This window comes from Elephas maximus, chromosome 8, assembly GCF_024166365.1.
Source record: "Elephas maximus indicus isolate mEleMax1 chromosome 8, mEleMax1 primary haplotype, whole genome shotgun sequence".
Classification (NCBI taxonomy): domain Eukaryota; kingdom Metazoa; phylum Chordata; class Mammalia; order Proboscidea; family Elephantidae; genus Elephas; species Elephas maximus.
The window spans coordinates 104,978,743-105,000,245 of record NC_064826.1 but is presented as its reverse complement, the minus strand read 5'-3'; the positions used below and the strand labels follow the sequence as shown (position 1 = coordinate 105,000,245).

The window sequence follows — 21,503 nt, the reverse complement described above, 5'->3', positions numbered from 1 at the left end:
AAAAAAAAAAAGAAAAGAAAATTACGGCTCATTATTCCTCGTGAACTTAGATGCAAAAATCCTCAACAAAATTCTAGCTGATAGAATTCAACAACATATCAAAAAAATAACTCATCATGACCAAGTGGGATTCATACCAAGTATGCAGGGATGATTCAACATTAGAAAAACAATTAATGCAATCCATCATATAAAAAAAAGACAAGAAACACATGATCTTATCAATTGATGCAGAAAAGGCATTTGACAAAGTTCAACACCCATTCATGATAAAAACTCTCAGCAAAATAGGAATAGAAGGAAAATTCCTCAACATAATAAAAGGCATTTACACAAAGCTAACAGCCAACATCATCCTAAATGGAGAGAGTCTGAAAGCATTCGCCTTGAGATCGGGAACCAGAGAAGGAAGCCCTTTATCACCACTCTTATTCAACATTGTGCTGGAGGTCCTAGCCAGAGCAATTAGGCTAGATGAAGAAATAGAGGGCATCCAGATTGGCAAGGAAGAAGTAAAAGTATCTCTATTTGCAGATGACATGATCTTATACACAGAAAACCCTGAGGAATCCTCAAGGAAACTACTGAAACTAATAGAAGAGTTCAGCAGAGAATCAGGATACAAGATAAACATACAAAAATCAGTTGGCTTCCTCTACACCAACAAAGAGAACTTCGAAGAGGAAATCACCAAATCAATATCATTTACAGTAGCCCCCAAGAAGATAAAATACTTAGGAATAAATCTTACCAGAGATGTAGAAGACCTACATAAAGAAAACTACAAGACACTACTACAAGAAACCAAAAGAGACCTACATAAGTGGAAAAACATACATTGCTCATGGATAGCAAGCTTAACATTGTAAAAATGTCTATTCTACCAAAAGCCATCTATAGATACACGCCAATTCTGATCCAAATTCCAATGACATTTTTTAATGAGATGGAGAAACAAATCACCAACTTCATACAGAAGGGAAAGAGGCCCCGGATAAGTAAAGCATTACTGAAAAAGAAGAACAAAGTGAGAGGCCTCACTCTACCTGATTTTAGAACCTATTATACCGCCACAGTACTCTAAACAGCCTGGTACTGGTACAACAACAGATACATAGACCAATGGAACAGAATTGAGAATCCAGACATAAATCCATCCACATATGAGCAGTTGATATTTGACAAAGGCCCCAGAACAGTTGAATGGGGAAAAGACAGTGTTTTTAACAAATGGTGCTGGCATAACTGGATATCTAACTGGAAAAAAAATGAAACAAGACTCATACCTCACACCATACACAAAAACTAACTCAAAATGGATCAAAGACCTAAATATAAATTCTAAAATGATAAAGATCATGGAAGAAAAAAAATAGGGACAATGTTAGGAGCCCTAATGCATGGCATAAACAGTATAAAAAACATTACTAACACTGCAGAAGAGACACTGGATAACTGGGAGCTCCTAAAAATCAAACACCCATGCTCATCCAGAGACTTCACCAAAAGAGTAAAAAGACTACCTACAGACTGGGAAAAAGTTTTTAGCTATGACATTTCTGATCAGCGCCTGATCTCTAAAATCTACATGACACCGCAAAAACTCAACTACAAAAAGACAAATAACCCAATTAAAAAATGGGCAAAGAATATGAACAGGCACTTCACTAAAGAAGGCATTCAGGTAGCTAACAGATAGATGAGGAAATGCTCATGATCATTAGCCATTAAAAAAAAAAGCCATTAGAGAATTTCAAATCAAAACATCTCACTCCAACAAGGCTGGCATTAATCCAAAAAACACAAAATAATAAATGCTGGACAGGTTGTGGAGAGACTGCAACACTTACACACTGCTGGTGGGAATGTAAAATGGTACAACCACTTTGGAAATTGATTTGGTGCTTCCTTAAAAAGCTAGAAGTAGAACTACCATAGGATCCACCAATCCCACACCTTGGAATATATCCTAGAGAAATAAGAGCCCTTACATGAACAGATATATGCGCACCCATGTTCATTGCAGCACTGTTTACAAGAGCAAAAAGATGGAAGCAACCCAGGTGCCCATCATTGGATGAACGGATAAATAAATTATGGTATATCCACATAATGGAATATTACGCATCAATAAAGAACAGTGAGGAATCTGTGAAACATTTCATAACATGGAGGAATCTGGAAGGCATTATGCTCAGTGAAATTAGTCAGTTGCAAAACAACAAATATTGTATAAGACCACAATTATAAGAACTGGAAAAATAGTTTAAACAGAGAAGAAAATATTCTTTGATGGTTACGAGAGGGGAGAGGGGTTTTCGCTAGTTAGATAGTAGATAAGAACTATTTTAGGTGAAGGGAGAGACAACATACAATACAGCGGAGGTCAGCACAACTGGACTAAACCAAAAGCAAGGAAATAAACTGAATGCTTCGAACACTGGCGTAAGGGGCACGGGTCTGGGGTTCATGGTTTCAGGGGTCATCTAAGTTAATTGGCATAATGAAATCTATTAAGAAAACATTCTGCATCCCACTTTGGAGAGTGGCATCTGGGGTCTTAAATGCTAACAAGAGGCCATCTAAGATGCATCAGTTGGTCTCAACCCACCTGGACCAAAGGAGAAAGAAGAACACCAAAGACACAAGGTAATTATGAGCCCAGGAGACAGAAAGGGCCACATAAACCAGAGACGACATTAGCCTGAGACCAGAAGATGGTGCCCGGCTACAACCAATGACTGCCCTGACAGGCAACACAACAGTGAACCCCTGAGGGAGCAGGAGAGCAGTGGGATGCAGACCTCAAATTCTCGTAAGAAAACCAGGCTTAATGGCCTGACTGAGCCTAGAAGGACCCCAGAAGTCATGGTCCCCAGACCTTCTGTTAGACCAAGACAGAAACTATACCCAAAGCCAACTCTTCAGACAGGGATTGGACTGGACTATAGGATAGAAAATGATACAGATGAGGAGTGAGCTTCTTGGATCAAGTAGACACATGAGACTATGTGAACAGCTCCTGTCTAGAGAAAAAATGAGAGGGCAGAGGGGGTCAGAAGCTGGCCAAATGGACTTGAAAATACAGAGTGGAGGGAAGGAGTGTGCTGTCTTCTTGGAGGGAGAGCAACTAGAAGTATATAGCAAGGTGTATATAAGTTTTCATATGAGATACTGACTTGGTTTGTAAACTTTCACTTAAAGCACCATAAAAAATTTGAAAAAAAAAAAAAAGAGGCAGTAGACTGCCAGGTCTTTCTTCCTGGTGTGTTTTAGTCTGGAAGCTCAGCTGAAACCATGAGTGACCCTGCTGATATTTGAATACTGGTGGCATGGCTTCCATCATCACAGCAATACTCAAGCCACCACAGTACTACAAACTGACAGATGCAAATCAGTGCAGAAAACACCATTTTGGCCTGAGGATATTCTTGAATTCTACTCAGTATAGGTTTTTTCTGGCTCTAGAGCACTTACACAAACATTTTTTATCCCAGCTTCTTTTTCCAGAAGTAGGGTCTGTTTCATGCACCAGTGGATTGAGCAGTTGTTTTACAGGCAAAAACTCTGAGCCTCAAGAAGTTAGGAAAAACACAGGGCTCCCATTAGAGTTAACCACTAGTAACAATTTCCACTGACATTGTTGTCTCCCACAGAACTTTACGGAGCTCCAGTGAGTCACTCCCGTGCGGTCTCAACCATCGATTGTGCTGGGTGTGTCAGGACCGTTATTGTTGGTAGTTGCCATCCAGTCGGCTCAAACTCGTGGTGACCCACGCAGAACAGAACAAAAAGCTGCCTGGTCCCACACCATCCCCTCGAGAGTTAGCATGTTGAGTCCATTGTTGGGGCCACTGTGTCAACCCATCTCACTGAGAGTCTCCCTCACCATCATTGGCCCTTCACTTTATCAAACATGATGTCCCCTTCCAGTAATTGATCTTTCCTGATGCCCTGTCTGTCCAAAGTAAAAATATTCTATTGTGATCCAGAGGGTTTTCGTTGGCTAGTTTTCAGAAGTAAACCACCAGGTCTTTCTAGTTAGTCTGGAAGCTGCACTGAAACCTTTCCGCCATGGGTAACCCTCCTGGTACTTGAAATACTGGTGGCATAGCTTCCAGCATCACAGCAACATGCAAGCCACCACAGTACAACAATCTGGTGACAAACATAGGTATCTGGCCCCACTATGGAGATTTGATTCTATAGATATGAGGTGGTATCTGGGTATCAGGATTCTTATGAACACAAGCAGGAATGAAGTCAGTCAAATTCCAGATGACAGCCCTTTAGGAATAAAAAAGATTTCTAAGCATTCCAACAACAAATGCTTTTGCCCATGAAACAATGAAGAGAATTCGAATCCAGACACCATATGTCTTTCCCACTGTATTATGTTCTCTCTGTAAGATTGTGGAGACCTCCACACTACAGCATGCGCTCTCAGCTGTTCCCCTTGGTGTTTGCAAACCCAGAAACTGTGATGTGTGTAATAGCCATCACTGGCTTGGCAGAGACACTCCTTAACAGCGGCCCGAAACAAGGAGCCTCTGGCCCTGTGCTGTGTGTGAATTTCAGGGATCTAGCCTGAGTGTCAATGAAATTCATCTTGACCTTACAACAGATGTTTCCACTTAATTTTTCAGAGTCATAGATGATAATCAACTTACAACAAATCTTTGTCTCAAATACAGCCACCTGGCTTCCCAGGGCAAAACCGGCAGCTTTCAGCAAATCTCTGGGTAGAAAACTTTGAGAAAAGCAGAGAAATGGAATGCTTCATAAATGCCAGTCATTGTAGGTGCAAACAGAAAGAAAAATTGATTTCAATCAGAAAGATTGCAAGATACCTTCTACAGTCAAGGAGCTTGGAGGCCAAGCAGGACGCACACATCAGGATCCCCTCAGAAGATAAACTTCAGACACTTGAACACAGTGCTCCTCAGATCTTAATGAGCATTCAGATCACCGGGGATCTTATTAAAATGCACATTCTGGTTCAGTTGTGGGGCCTGAGATGCTGCGTTTCCAAAAGCACCCCAGATAATGCTGACACTGGGCCGAGTTTTGAGTAGCAAGGCCCTATGATGTCACAGGCCAACTGAGTCAAGTTCAGTAGACAGATTAGAGGCACTGGTGGTTCTTTGCACCAAAGGCCACAGTGACCTTAAAGCCAAAGGGGACCTTGATCTACATCAGGGTATCCAAGGGGGTACTGACCTCCTTATCCTGGGGAGGCAAATAATGTTATATCCTCTCCCCTTCGCTCTTGCTCTCTCCACTGTTCTCGTACTCTCTGATGAGCGCCATGGAGAACCTCTGATGTAGACTCCAGAGTGTTTTGTAGTTGTAATCAAGTGAGAATGAGGTTAAGAGGATTCAAATTTGGAGTAAAACTTAAGTCCGTCTTTTAGACTCTCAATTGATTACATGGGGAGAGGGTATATTGGTTTCCTAGAACTGCCGTTAAAAAAAAGTCTCACAAACTGGGTGGTTTAGGAAAACAGAAATCTATTCTGTCACCGTTCTGGAGACTAGACATCTGAATTCAGGGACATCAATATATCCTTTGGGGGACCACAGTTCAATCCATAGCAGTCTACCCTCTGAAACCAAGGAGGTGGCGCCCACCCCAATCTCAACCCCCAGGGAGTAAGTTTGGACTCAACGACATCGTCACTGTCACCTTTTCCACATTTTAGCAGAAACCGGGTGAGTGAGTATTAAGCTCGATGCCTCCACCATGTTCTGTCACCCAGGTCTCTGTGTGACGATGGGAGTGTGGTTTTCCAGACAGCTGCCTGAGGTTAGGACTGCTGCATGGGCTCTGGACTCACTTGGGGCTTGGACCCATGACCAAGGCTTATTAGACTAGCCATGGTAAAGCAACTGAGCAACCGAGCAATGAATGTGACTAACAGGGAGAGCCAATTCAGTTACGGCAGGCTCTCAAATCCCAGGGCTAAACATGTGGTGTTTAACACTGCCCAGATATAACACACAATTGCTCGACCCATTCCTTAAAGGGTGGAATCATGCCTGCCGGTTTTATATTCTGATCCGGGCCTTTTCTTTCTCCTGCCCCCAAAACTCATACCACGTTATCCTTCTTTCTCTGGTATTTTTTTAAAATAAAATTTAATACTTATTTGCTTACCAACTTTTTCACAGTAATCATTAAGAGGAAAAATAATTACCAAAAAACCTTCCTAGGATTTATGACCAGAATACAGGATTTATCAGAATCTAGCTGGTAGAACTTACCATGTAGCCCTTCCCCCTGCTACAAGGCATGACTAATAATTGCAAAAAAAAAAAAAAAACACTCTTTGCCGTCGAGTCAATTTGGACTCGTATCAACCCTACAGGACAGCATAGAACTGCCCCATAGGGTTTCCGAGAAACTGCTGGTGGATTCGAACTGAAGACCTTTTGGTTAAGAGTGGAGCTCTTAACCACTACACCACCAGGGCTCCAATTAATACTTAAGCGCCCGATATTATTATGACTTTTTGTCCTATTTTTATTATATAAGCATTAGAGAAAAGAATTCTCTAACCTTCTTAAAGGATGTCACTCACGGTGAAGAGAACTCACAGAAAGGAAATCCTTCCACCACCTGATTATATACTTCTTTGTACTGAGATTTTTAAAACAGAAAAGGAAACAAAAGGCCACAACCCAACCACTCTGAACTCCACTTCTAATACCAAACTTCTAAGTGCACATCTTTCTTACGGGTTCCAGAACAAAACGACAAAACCACTCCTCAGTACCACAAACAAAGCAAAGCCACCAATTTCTTGGTACTAACACATTCCAGGCATTTCTTTGTACCAATACAATGGTCAACGTGATACTGTAATGATGGACACATGGCATTCCACTTTTGTCAAGGCCCATAGAATTGTACAATACAAAGAGTGTACCCTAATGCAAGCTATAAACTTTAATTAGTAATCAAGTATCTGTAGCGGTTCACCCATTGTAACAAAGGTACCACAGGAATGCAAGATGCTAATGGTAGGAGAAGCAGTGTGCGTGGGGGAAAGGGAACATGTGGGAAGTCTCTTTAGTTTCTGCACAAGTTTTCCTAAAGCTCCTCTAAAAATGTAATAGTGTGTTTTAAAAATTCTACATGCTTGTATTGAACATATAGGTTTACATATTCAAAGAAAAATATACAGACTTGTGCTGCCCAATTTGGCAACCACCAGCCGCGTGTAAATATTTGCATATAAATCAAATGTAATTAAAATTAAATAATATTAAAAATGCAATTCCTCAATAGTACTAGCCACACTTCAAGTGCTCAATAGTTACTTATGGCTAGTAACTCTCGCTACAATTAGACTGCACTAATATAGGACGTTCCATCAGAAAATTTTGTTGGACAGCATTGGTCTGAAAGGATACACACACCAGGTTATTAATAGTACTCACCTCTCCAAATTGAGATAAGAAAACAAACAAACAAAATAAAAAACCAAACCCATTGCTATCGAGTTGATTCTGACTCATAGCAACCCTATAGGGCAAAGTAGAACGTCCCCCTAGGGTTTCCAAGGAGTGGCTGGTGGATTCGCACTGCCGGCCTTTTGGTTAGCAACCAAAAGCTTAACCACTGCACTGCCAGGGCTTACTTACATTTCTTCAGAGAATATGATGCACTTATTTTCCCTTTTTTTTAAGTGTTGACTAGAAATTCAACTTTTAATTAAATGTGTTTTAGGGCCACATTTGGTCTGCATGTCCTATTTTGCGTGTGGATGTGTGTGCATTTGGGAATGAAGCTATGATTAAGTAGGTATGGCGCATATCCACGTAAGCACTGTTCCATGATCAGAGAGCAGAATCATTCTCATTTGTATTTCCCGTGCCTACTTTATAGATAAAGGAATTAAGGGCCATGAGCTTGGAAGCTAGACCTATAAGTTAAGTTGAGCACGATTTACAGATCAATTCACTGAACTTTTACTGTGGCCAGACCTTCTGTTGAGTAAGGAGTATAAGGATGAATATGACTCTCAATGAGCTTACAGCCTAGTTGGCAGACAGATCTATGACTGGATCATTCCAAAGAGGAAGGGCGGATGGGAAGGAGGTGTGTACAGTGCTGGATTTGGGAATCCAAGGAGGCACAGCCCTGAAAATCAGAAAAGGTGGAGTTCAATTCACTTTAATAAGATTCAGATGAAGAAGGGACAGTGGGAAAGGGTAGAATGCCATGCCTGGAGAGTAACATGAGCTCAGGCAGGGGTTTAAAACAGCAGAGAAGCTGTGCCATCCCCAAGCAAGGTGGCCCAATTGGGACAAGCCACTCCTAGCTGAAGGACTTGTGCTATCTGTAACTGGGGGAAGAGATGGAAGCTGCATTCTCCATGGAAATAGTCTGAGCTGTGGAGTCAAACAGCCCTGCGTCTGAATCCTGGCTTCTTTGCTTCCTAGCTAGTTGGACGTGGTAATCCACCTGCCTACGGGCTCCCTTTCTCCCTCTGCAAAATGCCTGTTGATACCCCACTGACAGGATGGAGTGATGATGAAATAAGGTAGGTAAAGCCTAGCACACTACTGGCCTTGATGCCCTACTGACGTTCTCTCTCTTTGGTTCTTTATCCCAGTGGTATCATCTGATAAAATGTTTCATTCCTGTGGCTCAATGAAGAGGTAGAATAATAATAACATCAACCTTATTGATGGGTGGCACCGTTTATGCTTGGCTACTAACCTAAAGGTTGGCTGTTAGAACCCACCCAGTGGTGCCACAAAAAAAAGACCTGGCTACCTGTTTATATAAAGATTACAGCCAAGAAAACCCCATGAAGCAGTTCCACTCTGCATACGTTAATTGGGTCGCTGTGAGTCGGAATTGACTGAACTGTAACAGGTTGGTTGGTTGGTTGGGTGGTTGGGTGGTTGGGTGGTTGGGTGGTTGGGTGGTTGGGTGGTTGGGTGGTTGGGTGGTTGGGTGGCTGGGTGGTTGGGTGGTTGGGTGGCTGGGTGGTTGGGTGGTTGGTTGGTTTTTATTTAGCACTTACTGTGCTCCGTAGGCCCTGTGCTGAGGGCAACCACTGTACTTGTTCCCATCCTTCTAGCAAACCTCTGAAATAGTATCATTTTTCCCATTTCATAGACATTTGGGACGTTTCCTAAATGTCCTGATATAGGACAACTGAGGCTTGTTTGTGATACCGAGGAGCAGTTTTGTCATTGAGGCTTGAAATGGTGAAGTAACTTCCTAACATCCCAACCCAGACGGAAGCCTCGGAATTGGAACCAGGGACTGTGTGTTAACCTCTGTACTCGCCGAGTGATGTGCTTCTCCAAATAGAGTCACTGAGAGGCTTTTTGATGTAGCAGTTGATCCACTTTTTAGAAGAGTTTTTGGAGACAATTTGAACAACAAAAAGTTATCACTCGCCATTTCAGTCTGCTGCCAGATTGTGCACGGGACTTTGTTCTGAAAGAGCACAGTGCTTTTCTCAGGCTCCTATGCCTGCATGGCTTTATTCTTTTTTAATTCCAAAGGGCGGTTTTGCCCAAGGCATCTGTGCCTAAGCAAGCCAAGGAAGATTTCCAGACACACAGTTCCAGCCTCCAGGGGCTCTAGGTAGCTGAAGACCTTATATTCCAGCCCTTAAAATTCTGATTAAGGCACTTCACTTCCACTAGGGTGGTAATGAAAAAAGAAAACAAATGTTGGTGAGAATGTGGAGAGATTGGAACCCTCATCCATTGCTGGTGGGACTGTAAAATGGTGCAGTCACTGTGGAAAATGGTTTGGCAGTTCCTCGAAAAGTTAAACATAGAATAACCATAAAACCAAACCAAACCGGTTGCCATCAAGTTGATTTCAACTCATAGCAACCCTATAGGACAGAGTAGAACTGCCCCATACGGTTTCCAAGGAGCACCTGGTGGGTTTGAACTGCTGACCTTTTGGTTAGCAGCTGTAGCTCTTAACCACGATGCTACTAGAGTTTCCTAGAATAACCATATGACCCAATAATCTTCCTCTTAGATACATACCCAAAATAACTGAAAGCAGGAATTCAAACAGATACTTGTACACCGATGGTTATTGCAACATTAATCTCGGTGGCCAAAAGGTGGAAACAGCACAAGCGTCCATCAATAGATGAGTGGTTAAACAAAATGTGGCACACACGTACAATGAAACGTTACTCCACCATAAAGAGAAATAAAGTCCTGATGCATGATATGACACAGATGAATCTAAAACATTAGGCTGAGGGAAAAATCAGTCACAAAAAGACAATATTGTATGATTCCATATAAATGAAACATCTAGACTAGGGCCAAAGCATAGAGACAAAATTGTATCAGTGGTTACCAGGGCTGGGGAAGAGGGAGAAATGGCGAGTTACTGCTTAAGGGGTGCTCAGTTTCAGTTAAGGGTGATGGAATATTTTGGAAATGAATAGTGGAGATGGTGATCACAGCATGATAAATGTAGTTAATATCACTGACATGTACATGTAAAAATTCCTGAAAAACCTTCTGATCAACGAATAATTGAAATAATGATAATTTGAATGATAACTGTAAGCAGTTTCTCCACTCCCTAGCAGCCAACTCAAGCACTTCTTCAAACCCCCCATTCCCCAGTTGCAGGCGCCGACCCAGGCCTGGTGGCGGCCACACCAGGGAGCTGACAGGCTCTGGGCTATGAGATCTACAGCCCCCTAAGTCTAAGGTTGAGCCAGAAAACACACACTGCCCACCCACCCCTCCTGAGCTGCCCTTTGCCGTCACCTCTCTGAGGCCCTCTGCCTCTGGCCAGTTTCTTGTTTAGACAGAGAGCAGAGGGAGTCCCAAACTTAAACATTTTTAATCAGTTACCAGACTCCTTTGAACTTCAACATGAGTCCCCTCAAGGTGAGAGTAGAAAGGGCCAGGAGAAGCAGGCTGAGATAATCAGAACCAGATTGGCCTGGAGCCCTGCCTTGCTGGACGCGGGCATCACGCCGGGTCTGGGGGCAAGCTTGAGGAGATCTGCCCCTACCCTGAGGTTCGCCCTGTAACTCTGGTAGCGTGGGGAGAGGGGGAGAGTGAGGTGGTCACTCCAGCTGGGTGCCCTTTGGGGCCAACCTACTTCTGGGACCCCAAACCCAGCGGATTTCTTATCAGCAAGCATGAAATTGTAACCAACCTACTTCTGAGACCCCAAACCCAGCGGATTTCTTAACAGCAAGCATGAAATTGTAACCAACCTACTTCTGAGAACCCAAACCCACTGGATTTCTTATCTGCAAGCATGAAATTGTGATTATCATTCTTAATTTTATTGCTTATTATTTGCGTTTATATACTAAACAAATACTCTGAGTCATCCTTGTACTATTTACCGATAAGCCAGCTGCAGCTGAGCTGACCCTGATTCACGATGACCCCACGTGTGTCCAAGTAGAGCTCTTCCCATCGGGCTTTCAGTGGCTGATTTTTCAGAAGTAGATCACCAGGCCTTTGTTCTGAGGCACCTCCGGGTGGACTGAAACCCTGTCAGCCCTCCAGCTGGCAACCGAGCGCATGAACCCTTTGCACCAACCAACCAAACCGAACTCACTGACATCAAGTCAACTCCAGCTCATAGCGACCCTGTAGGACAGAGTAGCACTATCCCAGAGGGTCTCCAAGGCTGCAGTCTTTACGGAAGCAGACTGCCACAGCTTCCTCCCGTGAAGTGGCTGGTGGGGTCAAACCACCGACCTTTTGGTTAGCAGCCAAGTATTTTAACCACTGCGCCACCAGGTCTCCTTTTGCACCACACAGGGACTCCATCAGCACCTCATTTAACTTTCACAAAAACCTTGCAAGAAAGATACCATCATCTCCCTTGTTCAAATTAGGAAACTAAGGCTCAGAGAAGTTAAACAAACTTCCCCAGAAAACACAGCAGTCAGTGATGGGATAGGGATGAATAAGGACACACTGTTATTATTAGAAAATAAGGGCAGGAGAGCAGAAACCTTGGTTTAGAGGCAAGGATGTTAATTGCCTTTAAATGATACTGTGTGATTACCCCTCAGCTACACTGATCTTAATTTCCTCTGGGCCACAAATCTCCCATCAGGAAAATGGGACTCATGGGTCTACCCAATAAAGACCATTTCACTAATTAATTGACTCATCTATATCCCCCTAGGTGCAAGGTCCCAACTCTTAATAGTAGAACACGTAAATCTATCTGCTCCCTATTACAAAGACCCATTTACAAAGCACGTGCCAGCCGTGGTGTGTGTGTGTGTGGTGCATACGCCAGTGTGTGTGCGTGCACACAGGCACGGGGGTTAAAATGCAATATCTATTTAATGAGACTTCATCAACTCAGGCCGTGTGTTGGACACTCTGGAAATCAAATTTAAATGATGGGGAAGCTGAAGAGAACTTCAGAAAAAACAATGGAGTCTTTGTCTAATTGCTCATTTATCACAGGATTTTATCTCAGACGGCCATCAAGTAAGAAGGAAAAGGTGGCAACTGATTTTGCCCTGTTCATCTACGACCTTAACCAGCATGTGCTTCTAATGAAGCCAAGCCTTTCTGTGCTGGGGAATTTACTGGTCTAGGTGGTTACCGAATGTTCTATCACCTTCCTCTAATTGAAAAGTAATAAAAACATCACAAACAGTGTCAATTACTCATTGATGGGTTGCTTTCCTCTTAGCTTTTAAGACAACAAACGGTTCTGGGAAACACTCTAGTCTGCTTTCCCTCCCCATCCTCCCACCCCTCATCCCCAAGTCATACTTCTTTCAGAAATTAAAGTGAGACACAGTGTCCCTTGTCGGTGTCTGGTCACTAAATATCTGTCAGAATCCATGACTTAAGTTGAGTCCAGACGTTCAAATTCACAGAATGAGGGGAAAAAAAAAAAGTCAAAATAACTGTACAAAGTGAGTGTTGGTTAATTATGATCTGAAAGTCAATAAAGCCATCTGATGGCAGATTTAGGGGACCTCATTAGAGCGTGGAATTCAGTTGTGGAGAACTGCAAGCTGCTACAGCTCGGAAGGCAGCCCTTTTCATTAGGGTCTTCAAATGGGATGAGAGAAATGCCCCCAGGGTGTGACTTTCCCCTCCTCTGCAGCCTCACTGTGACAGTCTGTAAAGCATTTGCAGGAGTAGCAAGCAAAGAATAAGATATTCAGGTATCCCGCACAAGTTATGTTTTTTGGTTCTTTTCATTTCTCAGAATGAAATCACAGAAACAATTGTCTTCTTTAAAAGCCAGTCAAACTTAAAGGGCTGTAAAGATTCCACTCCAAGTAGGAGACACATGGAATCCTGGGTGGTACAAACAGTTAATGCGCTCAGCTGCTAACCAAAAGGTTGGAGGTTCCAGTGCAATTAGAAGTGCCACAGAAGAAAGGCTTGGTGACCTACTTCTAGAAATAATCAGCCGTAGAATACTGGAGCGTAGTTTCACTCTGATACAGATGAGATTGCCACCAGTCAGAATCGACCTGACAGCAACTTGTTTTTACTCGTTTGTTTGTTTAGGAATCACAGTTTGCTCAGCCAGGACCAGATATTTTGAAGTCACAGGCTCCAGGGGATGAGTCACACGACCGTTTTGAGCACGACTATTCATATGAAGGAGCCCTGGCGGTGCAGTCGCTAAGAGCTTGGCTGCTAACCCAAAATGTCCACAGTTCATATCCACCAGCTGCTCCTTGGAAACTTTATGGGGCAGTTCTACTCTGTAGAGGGTCTCTATAAGGCAGAATTGACTCGACAGCACCAGGTTTGGTTTTTGTTTTGTTTGTTTTATTCGTATGGAAAAGCCCCCGGGTGGTACAAGCAGTTTGTGCTTGACTGTCTTAGAAGTAGAGCCAGAATGCTCCTTAGAAGCAAGTATGGAGAGACTATGTCTTACATACTTTGGACATGTTGTCAGGAGAGATCAGTCCCTAGAGAAGGACATCATGCTTGGTAAAGTACAGGGTCAATGAAAAAGAGGAAGACCCTCAACGACATGGATTGGCACAGTGGCTGCAACAATGGGCTCAAGCATAACAACAATGGCGGGCATGGTGCAGGACCAGGCGGTGTTCGTTCTATTGTACATAGGGTCGCTACGAGTCGGAACCGACACGATGACACCTAACAACACTAGCTTGAAGACTGACGATCTGAAGCCACCCAGTGAGGCCACAAAGAAAGACCCGATGATCTGCTTCCGTAAAGCCTATAGCTAAGAAAACCTTAGGGGACAGTTCTACTCTGTAACACATGGGGTCGCCACGAGTCAGAATTCACTTGACAGCAACGAGCTTAGTTTTGGTTTTTATTCTGATGAAATTTAGTAGTGTTCAGTGACAAAAGACGACTGCAAAGCTCCTTGTGAACCATGTAGAATGTTTAAGGGTGGAATTTGGTCTGCCTCTTGTGGAACTGAAGTCTCCTGTAGCAAAGCTACAAAACAGGTAATGTTTATCCTTCGTTTCTTACTGCCAGAATACTCACCTTTGGGGAGTCCTCAGCTCCCCACTCATTTGTCCTCATTGTTTAGGGTCATGCTCCCCCACCTCTGAAAACTCACCTAGTAATGTCTAATATATCCAGCACCTACCTTGTGACACCTTGCTAGGCCATGGAGGGCAATTAAAGGCAAGCAAACTACAGCCTTTGTTTCCAGGATATTTTAATACCGTTAGAGAAGGTATATACCTATGACAAGTACCCGTCCTACTGTTTCTGAGACACTCCACAAAGAAATGGGTCCTGTTCTCTCAATTTATCAGATAGCCAAACAAAATCCAAACCTGCTGTCATCGAGTCCCTTCCGATGCCTAGCAACCCTATAGAAAAACCCATTGCCGTTGAGTCAATTCCGGCTCATAGCGACCCAAAAGGACAGAGTAGAAGTGCCCCATAGGGTTTCCAAGGAGTGCCTGGTGGTTTCGAACTGCCGACCTTTTCGTTAGCAGCCATAGTTCTTAACCACTACGCCTCCAGGGTTTCCAGCAACCCTATAGAGGTTCTTGAAATACATTCACTGCACTATACCCAGATTCCCCTACAAAATAACAACAAAAATCCTACATGCAGAATGGCGTGAAATCAGGGCATCTCCTAAAAGAATCAGGAAAAGGGCAAGAAACAAGGCAGTAAATTATAACAGTACGTTTCTACTCCTGGAAACCACGCTCTCTGCCTTATGACATGGAAATAAAGTACTGTAATCACAAATACCTCTGAAGGGGTTGTCTCCTCCTATAGGTAAAAAAAAAAAATAGGTAAGGATCCCATAAATCAATGTGAAATGCATAAGCCCCAAAATGGGAAGAAAAAAAAAAGGGGGGCAAAGGCAATTCACAAAGAAGAATACATACGAATGTCCAAGGTGCATTAAAATAAAGAGGAATTTAGCTTCACTGATTCTCAAATACAAATGAAACAACCATGAGTTGCCATCCAATCTTTCAAACTGATGAATCTGTGAATAATTCCGAGTGTCCAGCGGTAGTTTGTTGCTTAGTGGAGGTGTGAAGGGGCGCCATCGTTTTGTGGACTAGTGTTTTAACCAGTCAGCATAAAAACGCTCAGTCACCCACGAATGTATTCTTGGGAAATCGGTCGAGATGCAGTTGAGGCTCCTTTGGCCCTGTTTCCTGCCTGTGAAGCTGCCCACACTTTTCATACACACTGAAGGAATCCAGACAGGCTCCCGGCCTCCCGCTGCTCGAGCCTGCAGTTTGGCCTGGGTGCCTCTAACCTGCGGGCTGTTGGCAGGTTTCTGCCTGTGTCTCTTCCACGGACTTTGTACAGGGCTCCTCTTTCACTTCGGGTGAGTCATGACTTGGCCTTTCCCACCCCTCACCCCCTCACCACCCCCCCCCCCAATTCACTCTCATCTAACAGAAATTCTTGAGATTTTGGTGTGCACATTTGAGCCTTCCCAAGCGTCAGCACCGATACGGTTTTTTTTCGCGTGTTTTTATATCTATCGGTCATTTTAATGGGAATCTGGAAGGAGAGAAGTTAGACACTTGTGCTGACATCACGTTCTTACCCAGAAACCCAGTGTTGCTTTTCTGAAATAAAAGAAAATCAGAGGCAGAGAGAAAGAAAGGAGGGAGGGGGGGGGCAGGGGAGGGAGAGGGAGGGCAAGACATCCATTTGTGTGACTCCGCGTCATAACCGTATAAAGCTCCCTGGAGGTTTCTCTATTCGTGTGAGTTGTTTTAAATAGTTTGCCATTTGTCTAGATGATAAGGAATGGGGATTTGTCGGAGAGGGGATTAGAAGCAGGAAGCAAAGTAAGTGTAGAAAGCAGACTTCTGGGGGACAGGATACTATAGTGGGGGGAGGTTTCCCTAAGGACCACAAAGTGAGTGATGTGCACCAAAAAGAAGAAGGGAGGGCGAAAAAGTCTAATAGTGTCCCCTTTGCATTCTTGCCTCTGAAGCTCGTGGTGGCAATGGCCTCACTGAGAGTTCCTCACTGGATGGCTCACCAGATGAATTGCCTTGAGACGTTTGTCTACCCAACAACCACTTTTTCCTAGAATATTTATTTCATCATCTGATTTGAAAGTGAGTATTTGGTATCAAATGCTTTCAAAATAAGGTATTAATAGGACAGAATACACGCATTGTTTCACAGAGGCAGAATCAGTCTCACAAAGCCCCTTTGAACAATCTGAAGCTTGCAATTGTAGTTTCCATGTCTAGGAATATCCATCTGAGGTCCGTAGACCTCTCCTCTTTTCCACCTTCAATGTGGCACATATTTTATCTTCTCTTGGTGGTCTTTGGTCCAGTATATGGTGCATCACAGTAAAGATACCCAGGCAGAAAGGGAAAGCCCAAAAGTTTATTTTGTTTGGAGTCCCTGGGTATTGCAAATAGTTAAAACACTTAGCTGCTAACTAAAAGATAGACGATTTGAGTCCACTCAGAGGCACTTTGGAAGAAAGACCTGGCTATCTAGTTCCAAAAAATCAGCTACGGAAAAGTCTATGGAGCACAGTTCTACTTTAACACACTGGGGTCGCCGTGAGTCAGAATCAACTCGATGGCAACTAACAGCATTATTTTGAGTCATTGCACACCCTCAAAAAATTGCTGTTCACTTCAACAAAATTTCTTGTCATAACATTAATGGGGTGTGTGTGTGTGTGTGTAAAAGAAATATTTCTTAAAGCCAGGCTGATTGCCACTGGGAAATGCTTAAGAAAAAAACCTGATCAAGGAAATTTTGGTGATGTTTAACAGCTGTTTCATGGGTATATCTCTGTTATATTGGTCGACCACAATTAAATGTGACTTTAATAATCATTTGGTATTTAAATAATATACTCTGATTGTCATATGGAATTTTAATGAAATGCACATTTTCATCTAAAATATGAAGCGTTACCACTGTGAAAAGACCTCTTCTCTCGGAAGAACATTTTTTAAATGTTCCCCGTGATTCAAGAAAGAGAAAATTCTTTTACAATATTATTTACCCCCTCCTACATTAATCCAGCATTTGATGAGTCTTGAGGGAATGAAAGACCAGAATTTTAAACTAAGTAAGTGTTCTCATAATCTCCTAATGAGGATAATGAAACCGGTACACACACGGATATGTTTAAGATAAAATATGCTTCAAGTAAATAGCACATGAGAAGCAGAGTTCCTTCCATTCTGCCTCAGTTCAAGGCATTTCCTGCATGCCGTGTTTGTAAAGCAGTCAGATTCCATCTTCTTTACCTTTGTTCTCATTTCTTTAGGAAACTTTATATCTTCTACTTTTTTCTCCCAGCATTCAAAGGCTAAGGACTTAGATGTTAGTTAAAAGTGAGCTTGTAAATGTCGCTGTGGAAATCACCGACCCTCCTTTCCACAGACTCCAGAAAATGGGTGTTGGGGTGCTGGTCAGATATGCATTCTAAAGACCTCTTCACTTGGTGTGATTTTATGAAATTATTTCTCAGGTATCACTTCGGCTATGTTTCCTTTTATGACTTCTGCTGCCTGCTCGTCTCATCTTACCTCTGGCCCCAGAGGGTCCACTTCTTGTGAACACTATGACAGGCCCTTCTTCAGTGATAAGGGAGGTCGCCATTCAAGGGTTGGTGTTTGGAGCCAAAGACCTGACAAATTCAATGATGTTTTCAAAATTAAAAAGCGCAAAAGCTAAATGTACAGCTCTTCCTCCAGTCAAGCAGCAATAGTTCCATCCATTATACTGGTTGCTGTGGCGTTGACTCTGACTCATAGTGACCACGTGTGGTTCAGGGCAGAACTGTGCTCATTAAGGTTTCAATGGCTGATTTTTTTTCAGTAGTAGATTGCCAGGCCTTTCTTCCCAGGCACCTCAGAGTGGACTCGAATCACCAACCTTTCAGTTAGAAGCCAAACGCACTACCTGAGCCTCCATGCAACAGCTCTAGCAGCTGCTTTTTCTTTTTGTTTCTGTGTTTGCTTAACCTCTTTCTGAAAGTACAAAAATTTTATGTTAGAAGCATGTTAACCACATTTCAGCCTCATTTCAGGATGAAGGGTAGTTTGTCATTTAAGTGGTGAATACAGACAAGGTCTAGTTATTTTTCAAAGCCAACAGATAGTATAATAAAGGGAAATCATTGAGTCTCTAGTTGTTATGAAAATGCCAACAAGCTTCTCTCAAATATATTTAACCTTTAAAATCCAAAGGAAGGTCGCCTTAGGTTCTAATATTCCTACTCACCATTTTCTAGCAATAAAAAAGCATATTATCTAAACCTGTTGCTGTCAAGTTGGTTCCGACTAAAAGCGACCCTATAGGACACAGCAGAACTGCCCCATAAAGTTTCCAAAAAGCCACTGGTAGATTCGAACTACTGAGCCTTTGGTTAGCAGCCAAGCTCTTAACCACTATGCTTTCAGGGCTTCTATTATCTAAGGGTCGGGGGAATTATATAAAATATAGTTATCTTGAAGGAAATACAATTAGAATGTTCCTTAGAAGAGAGGGTGGCAAGACTTTGTCTCACACACTTTGGGCATGTTATCAGAAGGGATGAGTTTCTGGAGAAGGATATCATGCTTGATACAGAGTCAGCAAAAAAAGAGGAAGACTCTCAATGAGATGACATGTTGGCTGCAATAATGGGCTCAAACATACCTACTATTGTGAGGACGGCTCAGGACAGGGTGATATTTTGTGGTTTAACAACAACAACAACAACACAATTGATTTATTTTCTACCCTCAAGTCTTAACCTTCTTAGGGAGAGCATATATAAGTTAAAAAGAATATGCCAGAACTAACACTTGGTCACAAGCTGTTTATCTGGTACTGTGCAGGTAATGGAAACCCTGGTGGCATAGTGGTTAAGAGCTATGGCTGCTAACCAAAAGTTAGCTGTTCAAATCCACCAGATGCTCCTTGGAAACCATATGGGGCAGTTCTACTCTGTCCTATAGGGTCGCTATGAATTGGCAACAGGTTTGTTTTGTTTTTTGTTTTGTTCAGTTTGGTTTGGTTTGGTTTTTGGTGCAGGTAATCTCAGAATATCTCACTGGAACTGTAAATAACTACTAAATCCTTTCCTTTGGCTAGGAAGAGAGAAAGAATCGTGAAAGCAGAGAGAGCAGCAAGAGGGAGCACCTGGAGGGGAAAGCTTCTTCGATCCTTAGGTTAGGTGAGAGAATGTCTCTCGTCCATGGCAGAAGGAGCCTGACACATGCCGAGCTTAGAGAAAAACAAGTCATTGAAGTCTGTAAAGCACAGAAGGGACTCTGAATGGGCCACCAAATGCAGGTGTCAGAGAAGATGTCACAAGGTGGAATATGGAACCAAAGACAAGAAGGCCAGGGACATAGCCTTATGGAACAATTTAGCCAACTGGCGTAATATAGCCCATACAGTTTATGTTCAACATCCTAGTTTGGTGAGTAGTGTCTGGGGTCTTAAAAGCTTGTGAGTGGCCATTGAAGACATAACTATTGGTATCTATGCATCTGGAGCAACGGAGAAAGAAGGAAGCCTAAGAGTCAGAAGAGGAACTGGACTACGGGACTAACTGTCTCCATGAACCACTTGAGCCTAGAACTAGATGGTGCCGGACTACCACTACCGAAAGTTCTGATCAAAATCACAGTAGATGAGTCCTGATAGAAAGGGAGAAAAATGTGTAACAAAACTTCAAATTCTCAATGAATCCAGACTTACTGGACCCATTAAGACTGGAAGATTTCCCAAGACTCTTGCTCTGGGATGCTCTTTAAACCTTGAAGTGAAACTATCCCCCAACTAAGTAGCAGGTTAGCTCAAAAAGTGAAGAATGTCACCCTTGAATACTGTACTCTTTTAAAAAAAGCATCTATATGGGACCAAATGGACAACAGTTACTCTAACCACATATGAGAAGGCTGGAGGGCAGTGAGCCTAAGTTAATGGGCATGGAACAACTAGGACAGAAATAATGAGAATGTTGACACAATGTGAAGAACATAACCAATGTAAGTGAACATTATGTGTAGAAATTGTTGAATGGGAACCTGTTTTTCTGTATATACTTTTACCAAACATACAGTAAGGTATTTTTTTAGAAGAAGGTCAGGGAGATAAGATCATAGAATCCAGTGCCAGAGGTCCACAGAATATTATCCAGGGTTCTGAACGAGAGCTTCCTTGGTGACATCCTCCAGACTATCATCATCGCCACCAGGGTAGAGTGTCAGGACAAGGTGTGGAAGGCGGAGTCTGGGATGGAATAACAAACACTGAAAGTGTGTGGGGGAGGTAGAGGCAAAGAGGCTGATAACCACTGGTACCCAGAAGTACCCCAGGAAGCATATTTCAGGCATGGCCTATGTGTGTAGATGTGAAAGAAGAGATAAATATGTACCTCCTACCCCCACATACTCCCTGTTATAGATTGAGTTGTGTCCTCAAAATATATGTATTAAAATGCTGGCGATATATAATTAAATCTGTTGGCCTTGGGTAGAGGGCATTGCCTTCCATAATGCAATGTAATGTAATGTAATCACTTTCCATAATTCAATCTATTGTAACATAACCATTCAGTCAGTTGAGGTCATACCAGTGTGGAGTGGATCCTAAACCTAATCACTTCAGAGTTATAAAAACAGCAAATTAGGCAGAGGCAGGCACACACAGAAGACAGAAGACATGTGAGGAGCCAAGGAATGACTGGAGCTACCAACAAGGAAGAAATAGAGATGCTCAAGACCCTGGTTTGAACTTTTAGCCTCCAGAACTGTGAGAAAATAAATTTCTCTTCTTTAAAGCCATCTATTTATGGTATTTGTGTTACAGAAACACTAAGTAACTAAGACACTCCGTTACTGCTTAGGTGGAAAAATATGCTTTTTTAAAAAAAAAAAAAACAGTTGCCATCAAGTCTACTCTAAATGATGGTGATTCCATGTGTTCCAAAGTAGAACAGCCTTCTAGGGTTTTCAATGGCTGCGATCTTTCGGAAGTGGATCACCAGGCCTTTCTTGTGAAGGGCCTCTAGGTATTTTCAAACCACT

At 42.7% G+C, this 21,503-nt stretch overlaps 1 long non-coding RNA gene across 1 annotated transcript; it reads left to right on the top strand.

Annotated features, from left to right (window-relative positions):
* The first annotated feature begins 15,603 nt into the window (after nucleotides 1-15,603).
* LOC126081839 (uncharacterized) lies at nucleotides 15,604-21,251 on the top strand. Its single transcript, XR_007518447.1, has 3 exons — nucleotides 15,604-15,814; nucleotides 16,436-16,562; nucleotides 19,561-21,251. It is a non-coding gene; the product is annotated as an uncharacterized LOC126081839 (long non-coding RNA).
* The last annotated feature ends 252 nt before the right edge of the window (nucleotides 21,252-21,503 follow it).